Source organism: Ictidomys tridecemlineatus, chromosome 5 (genome assembly GCF_052094955.1).
Source record: "Ictidomys tridecemlineatus isolate mIctTri1 chromosome 5, mIctTri1.hap1, whole genome shotgun sequence".
Classification (NCBI taxonomy): domain Eukaryota; kingdom Metazoa; phylum Chordata; class Mammalia; order Rodentia; family Sciuridae; genus Ictidomys; species Ictidomys tridecemlineatus.
Window position 1 is genome coordinate 119,764,359 of NC_135481.1, and position 12,816 is coordinate 119,777,174.

The following is a 12,816-nucleotide window of genomic DNA, read 5'->3' on the forward strand; positions in this document are numbered from 1 at the left end:
GCCCCCTCTCCCCCCTCCATCCTCCCACACATCTGTCCCCAGGCAGACAGGGCCTCCGTGCCCCTCCCGAGCGCCCCTCCAGCGGAGGTGGCCAGACCTTGACCGTTATGACGTCAAGAGAGCCGTTTGGCCGGCCTGGGGCGGGTGATGGGGAGTGTCATTGAGCAGCCCCGCAGTCTGGGTTTTGTCCGAGGCAGCTGTCCATGCAGCTCCCAGGAGGAGGGAGAGCATCCAGCCACCTGGCCATGCTTGCTGGGAACCGACGTCAGGAGCCGGGTCTGGGCCTGGGCCTCCAGGGGGCCCGGAAGGGGGGAACAGCTCAGTGGGGCCCGGGGGCACCTTCCCTCCCCACACAGCTGCCATGGTCAGTGGAACAAGGACTCCATGGGCACTGTCCCCCTCCTGGACCACCACTGAGGGGCAGGACAAGAGTTTAGGGATGGCACCCTGCTACCCCACCCCTAAGTACAGGCCCCGTGGCCTCCCCTGCGTGGCCTCCCGTGGCCCAGGCTGACGGCAGGCAGGAACAACCCACCCGTGTCCTCTTAATGCTGGCGCAACGAGGTGTAAAATGCCGTGTTTCCAAAATTTGTTCTCGGTCTCGCTCGCAGGCCTCCCTGTTGGGCTGTGAGGAAGCGCAGGAGCAGCCGCGTGTTCCTGAGACATGACTTATGGGGACCTGGCGGGTCCCTGCTGGGAGGAGTCTGGGAGCAGAATTTATCACTCCGGAGAGAGCCTTCCAGGGGGTTCATTAGGTGGAAGTGATAGCGCCTATCTCCCCTCACCTGTCTTGCTCAGAGCACGCTCCTCTTATCTCTTGTTCCCCTAGGAAAACGCGTCCCAGGCGGCAGGGCGCCGCCAGGGGCAGCGGGAGGGCCAGCGGGCCCGCCGGCAGGGGGCGCAGCCGGCCCGCCGAGAGCGGGGGAGGCGCCTGCAGGGCAGCCCTGCCCTTCAGGGGGACACGGACCTGGGCCGTGCCGGCAGGGAGGAGGACCCAGGCCAGGTCCGCGGCACCGCCCGGGTCCCCTGTCCTGGGCCTGAGCAGGACCCGCGTGGCCCGCCGCCGTGCCTTTTCACTCGTCTCTCTTGCGTTTAGAAGTTGCTTCAAGCACACAATTGACCTTTTCCCTTGGCACTTTGTAAAAGTGCCAGCGTGTCTTCCTCCTTTCCCAGTTCCCGGCCCACTCAGCAAAGATGAGCTCTAGTAACAGTTTTTGTGTGTGATCCTCCGGAAACTTCTATGCATGTGCAAACATATAAATAGAAGAGTGGAAAGAAAGTGGAGATGGCACATTTCTTTTCCGTTTTACCTAAACGAGCTCATTGTATGCGCACTATTCTGGAGTATCTTTTTTTTTTTTCCCCTTTTTCTTTTTAAACCTCAGAGCCAACCCTGGAGAGTTTCCAGCCATTTTTTTCTCTCTGTGTCATATGGAGAGCAGAGTGGGGGGAGCACAGGGGAGAGCGGGCAGGGGCCGGGGCCATGCTCTTCAGCTTCCAGAGGGCTCTGCTCCCAGCCCCCTGCCCCGGGCCACCCACCCCCACCGGTCCAGTCCTCTTGGCCTCTCAGCTGGGCCCACCTCTGTGTGGTTCCCGCTGTCCCCGCTCTCTTTCCTCCGCCATGGCCACTGCAGTGACCGCTGCAGCTCTTTCAACGCTCTGGCCTTGTCTTCCTGCTTCCCAGAACCTGCCCTGGCTGCCCATGACTCCGCCAGGCGGGCGCCTGACACTCAGGACCCCTGGCTGAACAGCCCCTTCGACCTGCGGCCACCTCAGGGACAGCTGCTCCCCTTCACTCTTCTGGGTCTCTGACTCGGCTCCCAAAATAGCTGGGCACGTCGGCGCCCTGGCCTTCCCTGGCTCGAGCTGCCCTGCTGCCGGGAAGGCCTCCCCCTCCCCTGCATTTGGCCAACTCATTTGAACCCTTCAAGGCCCATCCCCAAGGTCACCTCTGCTGGGAAGCCTTCCAAAGGCCCTCAGGCCCTGCCTGGGCCGCCATGGCACCCCCAAAACTTGGCTGGCGGGAAAGGAGCCCAGCCTGACTGCTCCTGGACACCTTGTCCAGCTCAGGGCTCTGCTGGGGGCTCAGGGCATTAGGTCCACGGTGGCCTCCTTGTTCTCCCTGCTCTGGACCCTGGGGCCTGCCGGTTTCCACTGGGCACTTACCAGGGCACAGTGTACCCACCATATTGGGTCCTGTGTCATTCCAACTTTATAAATTCCACTCTGAAATGCAAAGCTGTGTAAGCAGCTCACCCCAGCCCCACAGCGTCTGTCTGTCCACCCGCCTTCTCCTCTGTAGCGCGCCACAGCCCTCCCTTTAAGGAACCTCCGCTGGGCAGCGCTGAAGAAAGACGCGTTCGACTGAATTCTGCCCTTGGGGTCTCAGTTCAGCGGCTGCCCAGCCCTTGGGGGGCAGCACAGTCCCCACAGATGTGTTCCATCCCTGAGCTGCTGCCAAGGGGTCTCTGCCCTCCTCAGGGCCTGGGGAGGACCGTGGGGCCTAAGCTCTTAGCTGTGGGCGTCAGTGCAGGCTGACCCAGGAGGACAGGCTTGTGTTTTTGTCAAGGGACAGGGTGACGAGGTGTCCTCAGGTAGAGGAAAAAGTCGGAGCTGCTGCCAGGGAGGGAAGCCTCGGGCAGGCGGAAGGGGAGCAGGCCATGCCCGGGCGGCCAGGAGGGAGGCCCTGGGCAGGTTTGCTGGAGGCAGGGAGGTCGACCAGGTGCGGTGGACACTGGGTTTAGGTCACCTGTGGGCTCTGTAACCATCCTCAAGGACAGAAGGGGAAACAGACCTGATCGCGGGATGCCACCACTGTCCCTAGCCTGTGGCTCCACTGTCCCCAGGCCACAGGGCCACATGTGAAACATGCAGCAGCATGTGGGCCCGGGCGGGGTCCCCCCATCACGGCCTCTCATGGCCATGGCCTTCAGACTGGCCAATTACTGGACAACTGCACCCTTGAGCATGGACCTGCCATCAGGGCACGGTCCCCACCCCAGCACCCTGTTTTGCCTTTTTCCCTGGGAGATGCAGAGAAAACCCCAGAGCCTCTCCCACCCCAGGGAAGTCACGGCAGATGTTTCTACGGAGTTGGGGCCAGGGAACGTGAGAAAAAATGCCACAATTCAGGCTGGCAAACCCCTCCCTGCCAGCTTCTGTCTTGACAGGCGGAGGCTGAGAAGAAGAGGCAGATGTGGAGGCCAGAAGGCAGCCCAGGCTTTGTTGGGGACAGTGTTCCTGGCATAGGCAGACCGAGCAGCTTGCAGAGCTGGGAAGCTCCGTGACAATTGGGGGCTCAGGGTGCCCACAGGCAGCCCACAAACCAGTCATCACTTGGATACCCTCAAACAGGTGGCCGACTCCCCCCGCCCTTGAGGGAGGCCCAGTCACCCTAAAGGTCAGCAGGCACATTCCTGATGGTTGTGATAACAGCAGCCAGGCCCTGTGGTGACACCCGGGGCCAGCTGTCCTGCTCCCAGCTCTCCCTCCAGCCCCCAGCACCCCCACAGCCTTTCAGGGGTTCTCAGGGTAGGGCCGCTTTGTCCCCCCTTCCAGATATGCACACTGAGGTCTGGCAGAGTTCCAGTGCCCATTCCACCCCAGGCTGCCTCCAGGGAGTGCGGGTGGGACCCGGTGCTGGTCTTACAGACGCCTAACTGGGGCTCAGGCTGCCACGGCACCCGTGGGACAGGGAGTGGAGAGTTTGAGGGTTGAGTCCCTGAGGTCACAGGTGGAGGATGATCATCTCCTTGGGGTTCCCACCAAACTGGTCCTGCCCAAAGAAGCCTGGTGTTGATTAAGCACCTACTGTTTGCTCCTGTGGGACACCGCAGCTTGCTCTGGGGTCCTCCCCAATGACTTTCATAAACGGACAGACTGTAGTCCTAGAGAGCTACGTGTAGCAGCCAGGGCACTGCTGACCCATGTGTCACGGCCCAGGAAGGACCAGGGGATCCTGGGTGGAGCCTGGGCATGGGGTAAGGGCAGAAGGGGGGGAGCTGCATGTGGTTCCTCGTCACCTCTGCCTTGGATGAGGGGCAGGTGGAGGGGTCCCCCAGCATCTATACTGAGGGTGAAAAGGCAGGAGGACAGAGAGAGCCGGAGGGTCAGCAACTCCTCCAGGGCTCAGTGGCTGCAGGGAGCCTGTTGGGGTGGCCCCCAGCAAGAGGGAGAGAGGGGAAGCAGAGCAGGAGCCTCCTGGGACCAGGAGAGAAGACAGCAGGGCAGGTGGTGGTCAGCCGATGAGCAGCGGCCACTGGAGGAGTGGGAGTAGACCCCACGCCTGCTCCCCAGCCACACACATGTAGGAGAGCCGTGCACATCGCACAGGGAACTTCCTAAAGGAGGTGGTGAGGTCTGAGGGGCCTGCAGAGAGGCTGCAGAGATCCTGCCCATAGTCCAGGATCCCTGCGTTCCCAGGTTCCGGCACATTGCGGTCCTGAGGTTGCAGCTAGAAGCCCACTGGCGGCCCCAAAGGGACGGGCCTCCCTAGGATGGAACCAGCCACAACAGCTTCTATCTGCAACCTCAGAGTGGTGTCTTAATTAGTCGAGTCCTGAGATCATTGTTTACTGCTCCCCACACAGAGGGTTTATTAAAAGCCCCGCCAAGTTAAAAATACCAGCTCCAGGGATGTGCGGGCCCAGGGAGCCGCTGAGACGGGCGCCCCAAACCACCAGGAAGCCAGGCTGCTCCTCTGGGGAATCCCTGCCCACGGCCCGCGGTAGCCCTCTGGCAGGCAACCCAGCCAGCACATGGGGACCGGGTGGCCACTCGCAGCTGCGCCATTGCGGCTCCTCCTGGGCCCAGTGCCAGTCCACAACCGGGCCTCACAGCTCTGGGTGCCTCGACCTGTCCAGGCCACGGCAGTGTGGCTGCTGACAGGCCTTCACCCGGCCACATCACAGTTGAGGGAGGCCCAAGGGGTGCCCTGGCTGGGTGCAGGGAAGCCCCTGGGGCAGGTGGCCCTCTGCACAGCGTGGGCTGGGGGGTGGACATCCAGAAGACCTTTAAGGGAAGCCTACAGCGAGTGAGGTGGGGAGGTCAAGGGCACGAGCATTTGGGAGTCCCCAGGGACACCTGAGCATGTCAGGAGGGGCCAGCAAAGGCCTCATCCCTGCCCTCCCCACCTCTCCCATGCCTCCAAAGGGCTCTGGAACCTACAGGTCCCCAAGGAGAGGCCACAAAGCCCAAAGCCACAGCCCTCCTGCCTTCTCAGAAGGGTGGATGGCACCTGTGGAGGTTCCAGATGTTTGACCGTGACAGAAAGTGAATCCAGACATGCGTGAGGCCCGGCCAGGGGCGAGAGCCCTGCAGCAGCCGTGGTTTACCCTGTGCCATCCATCCACGCATCCATCATGCATGGCTCCTTGGGCCAGGTGGTGACCGGGAGGTGGAGGAGACTCAGGCATGAGCCGCGCTTCGAGAGCCTTCCCCCCACCTCCCGGCCCGCGGAGTGGCTCCCCAGCCTCCGAGGCAGAGCATGACAGATGCTGGGTTCTGAGGAGTAAATAAAATCAATGCGAAACCACTTTGAAAGTTAAAAGCACAATTAACGCTCGTGCTGCTGCTGCGATAAGGACAGTGCCCAGAGCTTCGCAGGCCTGGGCCAAGGCAACCGCTTTCTGTCGCTGGGCGGGAAGAGGACCTGCGGGGCACCTCCCGAGCCCCAGGTGGCTGCAGCTCCTTGGCCCGAGAGGCCCCGCATGGATGCAGCTAACTCAATTAGACAGCATGTCGGATTGAAGGAGGTGTCGGTTCAAATCCCCGGCTCCCCACCAGACCCGGAACCCGCAGAGGAGCAGGCGTGGGCTTCTCATTCAATTAATCAATTACGCCCTCGCACAGCATCTGCAGGCTCTTGGCTCCCAAACCCCGAGGGTCCCCCGTGGCCAACCCGAGACTCGCACCCCGCGCATGCGCACGATGGCGCCAGCGCCTCTACACCCTGAACCGTGGCCGGGCGACTCCCTCCCCACTTCTCACCCAGGCGCAGTTTCTGACTAGCCGCCTCCGTGGGCCCCTTCCACTGCCACGGATGTCCACCTCCCGTCCCAAGCTCTCCCCCTGCCTGGCCACTGTCCTGCCCACGCTCCCCCTAGGCACCAAGTACCCTGCTCCCCTCTTCTACCTGGTCCAGGGCTCCTTCACAGGAGCCTGCCCAGGCCATGTCAGCAGGCCAGAGCCACCAGACACCAGGTAGGGAAAATGAGGCCCAGAGAAGGGAGACGCGTTGCCCAAGACCACCTGAGGCTTTGCCTGAGTCCTGATAGGAGGCCTGTGGTGTCTTTTCTGCCCATTTTTAGCTCTTGCAGATGTCACCCCCTGGCTGAGTGTAGATCTCAGCTCAGATGGTGGCGGGGGTGGGCCCGACTTCACGGCCCTGTGGGGTTCCTCCTGGTACAGGAGGCTGTGTGGGTGCGGCCACACCTGGCACTCAGCAGCCTGGGCCCTGGGGTCTGGCTCATTCACGGGCACAGCTAACTCGGGCTGCCTGCGTGTGTGAAGGCCACCAGGAGAGGCAGCACGGAGGCTGTAGCCTCTTTCTGGACTTCCACCCCATCTCCAGGCAGCTCAGGTGGGCCCTGCTCCAGGTTGACACATACCCAGGGCAGGGAGGGCTGGGGGCATAAGACCTGGGCTCTAATCAGGGGCCTGGCTTTGAGGCCCAATTCTGCCACCAAGAGGCTCCTGTGGCCTCAGTTTCCCCTGTGAGAGGAGGCAGTTGGCTCTAGCGATGCTCTGGGTCCTGCGAGCTCTTTTTCTTACATCACTGCAGAGCTGTCCTCCACCCTTTGTCCTGTCTGTGTCCCTAGTGACCACCTGATGGTCTTCCCCAGTTGGGAAGGAAGTCAGACCCCCGAGGTGGTCACCATGGATGGAACCCCTCTACCAAGGCTGGCAACCCACCCGCTGCCTCCCCACCCAGCTCTTGGTTGCTGTGCAGGTACCTGCACTGCCCCTCGACAGCAGGCCTGTGGGTGACTGGGCGCTCCCCATCCTCTGGCTTCCTTGCACCCCACCCACAGCACTGTAAATAGTCCTTTATTAAACTCTGGTTTAACCATCTTGCAGGCACCATCTGTTTTCTGCTGAGCCCCTCCCTGAGTCACACAGGCCTCCCAGCCCTGGTCCTCGTCCCTTGTTAACTCAAGCTGTCAGGCAGGAAGGGCTGAAGCTGGGTATGGGCCCTGAGGAGTGAGCCCCACAGTGGTGACCCTTTGGGATTGCAGGAGCCGGCTCAGGACAGCAGCGGGGCCTCAGGTGGGTGGGCCTCAAGGGCCACATGACTTGTGTGGCAGCTGACCCTGAGTGTCCCTTGCTGGTGGTGCTAGAAGTTTGTCCCCATCCTCCAGCACCACCAGCACCCTCATACTGGAGAGGAAACCAGCACCAGACCCTGAGCACCTACTAAGCGCCCAGTGCTGGCAGAAGCTGCCCCCTCAGACTATTCTGGCCCCCTGACCATCTCCATTAGGTGGGGGACGATGACAAACAGTAGCTCAGAGAGCCTGGACCATCCTCCAAGCTCCCCTGCCAACCTCACGCAGTCCTGCCCTGTGCAGAGGAGACGCTGAAAATGGCCCGCAGTACTGGGGTGCTTCTGAAGCCACTGGGAAAACAACATATTGTCAAAAGACAAACCCCAAGCCAGGTGAGGCTGTGCTGGCAGGGTCCCCTGCGTGCGTGGCATGTGAGGATCGACAGTGGCCATGTTTCTGGCCTCACATGGCTAAGGTTATTGCCCAGACACTTGCAGGGGAGCAGAATTAAGTAAAATACAGTCAGAAATGACTGCTCATCAGAGGCAGGGGAGCCACTGAAAAGAAGCTTGCCGAGGAATCAATAAGGAAGGTCTGCAGGCTGCAGGCAAATTTTCGCAGGGAGGAGATTCTCCCCAGGGTTAAAAGACCATTTCCGGTCTCCGAGGCACCCCAAACAAGCCAAATGCTTCTGTATCGATTCTTTGACAAAACGGTGCAATTCAATGTCACAAATACTTAGCGAGAACCTACTGTGTGCCTAATTCTGATCATGGAGTGCTAGGAGAGCGGAAGGGACTGGAAAGGGCAAATCTATTCCCATCCCTGCTCCCTCCCTCCCTCTCTTCCTCCCCTTCCCTCTCCCTTCTGGCTGGGAGGCTCTTCTGGATACTCACATCAAGAAAACCTCTCTGCTTCCTGCCCCACACAGCCGGGGTAGGCAGAGGCTGGGGGAAACAGACCCATGGCTGGTGTCATTATTAACGAGAGGGGCAGTTGCTGGGATCAGGCTGGTGGTGGCCAGAATGGGGACACAGGAATGGGCTGGAGAGCCACTGGGGAGGTGCGGAGTCCGGGCCTTGGGATCTATGTGCACAGAGAAGAGAGGCCCAGGGAGCAGGAAGTCCAAGCCTTGGCTCCAGCAAGTACAGAGCGGTGGAGGTCCTGGGATGACAGATGGGAGAGAAGTTTCCCAGAGACCTCCAGGGAGAGGCCTGAGAGGAAGCAGGCTTGCACCTGGGCCCAGCTTTCAAGTAAGAAAGGCAAGGGAGCTGGATTCCAGGACAGGGAGGAAGAAGGAGAGAGAACACGAGGGGGTGGGGGAACTTGGCCAGTCCAGGGGGAGCCTCACTGCTTCCCCAAGTTCTCTGACACTGAAGCAGCAAAGAGAGGGCCATCTCTGTTCCAACTTGGCTCCGACTCCTATGACATGATTTCTTCTGTTTCCAGTCTGGGCTTTGTGATCAGACCTTGAATAGACCCTTTTAAACAAGGAAACCTGGGGCTCCTCAAAGGACTTTTTATAATTAACTTCTACAGTCTTCCTGGCAGGGTGCCACTCCCAAGATTCTAGTGACTGCTTTGTCGAGTCTTTACTGTGTGACCTACAGAGAAGCATTCAACCTCTCTGGGCCTCAGCATCCAGCTCTATCACTGAGCCCCGGAGATGGAACAGAGGAATGTATGTTTCTGTATAGGGATCAAATTAAAACATCAGAAATTGACTACACTTGAGGTTGGGTGACAAGAAATCCTGTGTGTGTGTGTGTGTGTGTGTGTGTGTGTGTGTGTGTGTGTGTACACGCACGCGCGTGCACGTGTGTTGAGAGAACAGGGGTCAGCTCAGGCCCGTCAGCCCCTGCTGTCCATCTCTGGCTGCAGTCTGGCTGCAGACAGCTAGGTAGGGCCTCCCGAGGTGCAGAGCGTCGCCATAGGAACGGGCTCTCAGCTCAGGAGAGCAGTTCATAGAAGCCAGGCACTTGGGGGAGGTGAACGGGGGTGGCAGTGGGGGTGCTGGATGTGGTCTCAACGCAGCTGCTCCCTCAATCCAAGTATAAGAACCGGGGTGCCCTGGTTGGGGGGTAGCTAACGGGGGGGCACTGCTGCACCCCTGGGGGCCCTCCATCTGGGAAGGCTGGTCTGGGAGGTCAGCAGCCCCTGGAACCAGGACCCAAGAGGATGGCTTCTCGGGGGGGGGGGGCACCATGAGACTGTGAACAGTTGCCAGGACACAGGGTCTTTCCTAGGGGACCATGGTAACCCTTAGAGAACATTTTGTGACTCATTCATTTATTCATTAATTCACTTAATCCATAATCACCTCGTGGGTAGCACTGCAGGCCACCGGCTGTGGGCGCTAGGTTGAACCAGATGCTTCTGGTCTCGCGGGGTCAGGCACATGTGCAAAACCCATGAGCAGAGGGCATGAAGCTGTGTTCAAGGAAGATGATGGTGCCCAGGGGTGACTGGGAGAAGGGCTCACGCTTCCAGTACTGGGCCAGGACTACTGTGTGCTGGTGGGTAGAGGACAGAGGCTGTGCGGCTCTGGGCAGAGAGGAGCAGGCCTGTGTCCATCTCGCCTCCTGCCCATGTCCCACTCCACTCCCTGGGAGTAAGAAATGTCTCCCTTCTTTTCAGGAGATCCGTAATGTCTCCCATATAGTAGGACATCGAGAACACTTTTTAAAGGTAATTGAATAAAACTGGTAATGCTTCCTTACAAATAAGAGAATATAGTAAAAGAACATTTTAAATTCCTCGAGAGCCATGTGTTTTCACAGCTTTAAACGTGACAGAGCTTCCTGCCAACAGGTATGGTGGAGGGGGGGAGCCACAATGCACACACTCCCTTTCATAGACACAGGCGTGGACCTAGGTGAGGGCTCCTCTTTCAGGCTCTGGGCTTGAGAAGTCTTTTATTTATTATTTATTTTTTCTGTAATAAAAGGCTCTCCTATTTCCACCGGATTCTGGGCCCTTTACCTCTGCCTCTGACAGAAGCCATCACTGGGTGCCCTGGGAAGGCAGGTGGGCAGCACTCCATGGGATGTGTGTGGGTGGGTTGGCTGCAGTCCAAAGACTCAGCACCAAGTCTGGGCCTGACACATATGTAGGTGGACCCTGGTATGCAAAAAGGAGGTTTCTTGTTCTGTAGACTCTATTTGCCAGGTCAGGGAGGTTGTAGAATGTTTAAGAATAGTTAAGACAGATTTATTTCCCAAATGATGAAAGGTTTGCATTATCCCTCAGCTTCACCTTTTGCCAATTCTGTCTTAACAATGTATACTTTTTTTTTTTTTTTGAGATGGGGGTCTCACTATGCTGCCCAGGCTGGCATTGAATCCCTGGGTTCAAGCAATCCTCCTGCCTCAGCCTCCAGAGTAGCTGGACTACAGGCATGCCCCACCATGCCCAGTTCTCAACCTACACTCTTTTTTTTTTTTTTTCCTAGCAACTGAAACCAGGGACACTCTAGCACTGAGCTGCATCTCTAGCATTTTGAGTTTTTATTTGGGGACAGGGTCTTGCTACGTTGCCCAGGCTCCAACTTACATCCTCCTGCCTCAGTATCTGAGATTATATGTGTTGGCTTCCAGGCCCAGCTTCAGCCTGCACTTTTAAAGGAACACAGGGGTGCCTGTCTCATGCCACCAGGCCTGGATGCAGCCCTTCTCCCCACCTACAAGGCACTCCCCAACAAGCAACACTCCAGAGAACCCTACAGCACCCTGCACTTCCAGCACAGGACAAGCCCTCCCAGGAGTGCCCAACTCCCTCCCCACTGGGGCCCAGCACCCCTTGCTCACCTCTCCCCAGCACTCACACTCCTGAATCTCAGAGGGGTCTCAGTATTAGATCTCTGCCTTGAACTATTTGAGGCCAGGGACTACCTTGGGACCCAACCCGCTGCACCCCTGCAGAGGCCCTAGCAGAGCCCCAGGCACACAGTAGGGGCTCAGCAAACACTGACAGATGAAAGACTACATTTAAAAAGGCAAGCCCCCATTTATGGAAAATTAACTTCTGGGAATTTTTGATGAATGGAGAATCGCTGCAGTCTTTGCCAAAGCCTGCATGGACCAGCTAACTGATGAAAAGACTCCTTTTTCCTCCCTCTGGGTTGAGGGTGAATTTACCTACAAGGTGTGGGGGCGGGGTGAGGAGTCATTAATCCTCTAGAGACCCCACAAGCTCCCCACGCACCGCATGACTCAGTGGCGCCCTTTAAGAAGATTATTTGATTGATGACGTGGACAATTAGACTTGTGAACTTGACATCCCTGTCGATGGCAGTGGTGAGAGAGGAAGGGAGAGGTCTATTTTTGAATCCTATCATCGATGACGAGAAATGGTGGTGTTTGGGGGAGAGGGGCGACCAGCAGGCAGCACTGAACAGGGACCCGGGCCAGTGAGCGCCGCTGTCCGGTGGTTTTCTTCCCGGGCTTGCTGCGGGGTCTGGAGAAGCCCAGCTCCTCTCCCCCGCGTCACATGCAGGCCTGCGTGGGGACCGGGGACACGTGCAAGCCCTGCGCGCCGCGGACCCTGCCCACCGCCCGCCGCCGGCCACACTCGTCCCCGGAAGCGCGGGCGAGGGCCTGGGGTCGTCACGAGCCGCCCGGGGTCCCGCACGCGAGGCCGCGCAGGGCGTGCGCCTCTGCGGCGCGTTCCCCGCTCGCCGCGCGCCAGCGACCCACTTGAGCCTCAAGAGCCTTCTCTCTGATGGAACTTGAAACCGAACCGTCATGTTCTCCCGCCTAAACGTACCCGGGCGCGCCTCTCGCTTCCCTCCAACCTCCGCCCCCGGCCCCCTCCCCTCCGCAAAGACAGAATTTGTTTCCATAATTCCAACTTCTCCCGGGGAGGAGGAAAAACCCGAGGGGTGGCGGCTGCAGGACAGCCTTGGTGTTTGCACGTGGCCCTCATGGCCCCCAGGGTGGCCTAGCTGCCCAGCTGCAGGGCTTCGGAGGCTCCCAGGGCCTGTCCACTCTCCTCTCTGCCCTGTGCTCGTCTACCCCTCCGCTGGGAGTAGGTCTGGACTCGAACCCAGCTCTGCCAGCTTTGGCCAGGGACCTCTCACGGAGCCTAAAAGGCTAGCATGCTCATCTCTGAAATAGGCCTGCGTCACCCCTCGGCCAGACTGCGGGGAGCTCTGATGACATGGCTCTGGGCTGGAGGCTGGATCCCAGGGAGAGGCAGAAAAAGCTGTGGCGGCTTATGTGGACCCTAGCGGGCACGGGTTAACTGTGTCGCCGCAGCGGGACTCCCCGCTGTAGGTAACTGGGGAGTCTGACTCTGGTCCTGTCTTGGTCAATAAGCACTCCCTTTGGGAAGAGCAACGGCAGCAGCGGCAGCAGCAGAGCCCGGGAAGCCAGCGGCTTCTCTTGGAGGGAGGGAGGATGGAGAATGTATTGTGCGGTGCGTGGGGAGGGGGACACGGCACCCACCAGACCTCCTGGTACCTCTGTCTCCTGGCCCTACCGAATCCCACTAGGACTGGCTCGAATCCCACTAGGACTGGCTCAACGGTGGCTCAGACGTCTCCAAACAACAC